Source organism: Salvelinus sp. IW2-2015, linkage group LG3, assembly GCF_002910315.2.
Source record: "Salvelinus sp. IW2-2015 linkage group LG3, ASM291031v2, whole genome shotgun sequence".
Lineage (NCBI taxonomy): Eukaryota > Metazoa > Chordata > Actinopteri > Salmoniformes > Salmonidae > Salvelinus > Salvelinus sp. IW2-2015.
The window spans coordinates 23746723-23749074 of NC_036840.1; the positions used below are offsets into that span (position 1 = coordinate 23746723).

General features: G+C 48.9%; 1 pseudogene; it reads left to right on the top strand.

The window, feature by feature from the left end:
* Nucleotides 1-2352, top strand: part of LOC111953147 (large neutral amino acids transporter small subunit 2-like) — a 19478-nt pseudogene that overhangs the window by 2771 nt on the left and 14355 nt on the right.

Below are 2352 nucleotides of genomic sequence, written 5' to 3' on the forward strand. Positions count from 1 at the left end.
GAGAAGCAGATGGGGGGGCAGAGAGAGAGACAGAAAGGATGGGGAGGCGAGAGGAGAGAGACGAGCAGGGCAACGCGTTTCTTAACTGCCCCTGAACGTTTACAAGTGCACTTCTGGATCTGTGAGGCTGGCTGACTGTGTCTTTGGGAGAGGCGTGGTGTCAGAGATATTGCTGTAGGTTTGTTATACAAGAGGTTTTTTATGGTGTCTAAGAGAGTCGTGAGCCGAGTCCAGACGTCCTTTGGCTGGTCTGCTTTTCCTATCACAGAGGCCCTAGAAAATCAATCACTACAATCTATAGCAGGGTATGGGGATGTTTTTTTGTGAGGGCTAGCATGTGTTTCCAGTTACCGCTGAATGGTGTGTGCAGTGCACTTTACTCTGACTATACACCAAAAAAAAATCCAAATATACAATACAGGTACTAGTATATATATTAACTGCCCCCCCACCCCCAACCCCCACAAACACACACAGCACACACTCCCGTACCCCCACTCGCGCCTTGTTTTGTAACACACAACCACTAACCATTCATGGTTCACTGGCCTAGCATACTAGCACTCTACTTCCTGTTGCTGTCAAGACTCTCTTCGTCGCTACGTTAGGGAAAGTGGTTAGGTGGTGTGTGCCACATGGCAGGTGCATTCCCTCGCTCTCCTCTCTCGTCTCTTCTCTGGCTCTCCGTGGCCTTGCGGTTGGCTGTGGTGTGGCTGCCTTGTCTGTGTTGCGAGGACCAGACACGTGCGTATGTCAGCGAAACGCTTGGGCCGATTGTCCCAGCGTGGGTATCGTCGTACTCAAGCATATAGAAAGACTAGGATCTCGTGCTGCGCCAAGTATTTGCGACCTTCTGCGTCTGCACATACAGATATACCCCGCAGAGAGACAGGCTGGCCGGGCGGTTCTCCGAGCCTCGTGCTTCGCAGCCTCCTCCAAATATATCGAGAGTCGTTTTGCCAGGAACATCTCTAGCAACCTAGACCACACTGAGAACAGAGAGGAGAAAATTGGGATTCGTGCGTTTGGTGGAAACATGCAGGAGTATGAGGACAGTAGAAAAGGCCTTACTCATGTAAGTGCCTAACTTAGGCTGATCTCTTACACTTACAGTCTACGACCTGACCCTGTCCAGGGCCATGCCCCATGCGACTGGTTTAAAAAAATAAAAGACGTCATATTGGGCTGGCGCCATGGAGGGTGGTGATGATGACTGCACTCTCAGGGGCTGAGGTGGCAGAAAGTCAGTGGTCGGTCCGGCACTCTGGATGCTGATGGGTATTCCATACGTGATGGTTATTGCTGACGTATGGATTGCAAATCGGCTCCACTGCTCGCCGTGGTGACATCACCCTGGGGAATAAGAGCACAGCAGACGGCGTGTTCTTGATCAGGAAGGCCGTAAAAGCAATTCTCTCAGAGATATTCTGTAGGTTGTGTTATACAAGAGGTTTTATGTGTCTAAGAGAGTCGTGAGAGTCCAGACGTCCTTGCTGTCTGTTTTCTATCACAGAGGCCCTYGAAAATCAATATACAATCTATAGCAGGTATGGGGATGTTTTTTTGTGAGGGTACATGTGTTTCCAGTACCTGAATGGTGCTGTGCAGTCACTTACTCTGACTATACACCAAAAAAAATCAAATATACAATACAGTATATATATATATTAACTGCCCCCCCACCCCCACCCCCACAAACACACACACACACACTCCCGTACCCCACTCCTGTTTTTGTAAACACACAACCACTAACCATTCATTGGTCACTGGCGAWAGACTCGTGCTGCAGCTACTTTAGGAAAGTGTTAGTGGTTGTGTGCCACAAGCCAGCTCCTCCCCTCTCTCTGTCTCCGTGGCCTGGAGTTGCGTGGTGCCTTGTTATGGACCTCCGAATGTCCCAGTGTGTACTCAGCTTACAAACAGCTGAGAATGACTCAGGTTCTCAGAACGCGCCCGGTTTCCCAGGTGTCAACCATGTTCCTCTTAGCCTGACCACATGTAGAACAGAGAGGAGTGGGATTCGTGCTGTTTTGAAAATGAGAGTATGAGACAGTAGGCCTACAGTAGGCTGATTTAAAAAGTTTCCCTGCCCTGCAGCACAGGTAAAAATAAAACGCATGTGCTGCCAAGTGGATATGACTGCACTCTCAGGGGCATTTTGCAGAAATGTCACCGATGTATTCCATTACGTATGTTATTGCTACTGTAGTGATTGCAAACGCACTTGCCGCGTGACATCACCCTGGGAGAGAGCACATCTGTACTGTTCGTTCTTTGTTACATATAGTTCTCGTTTAAATTTAGATGTGTGGTTACACACACACACACACACACACACACACACACACA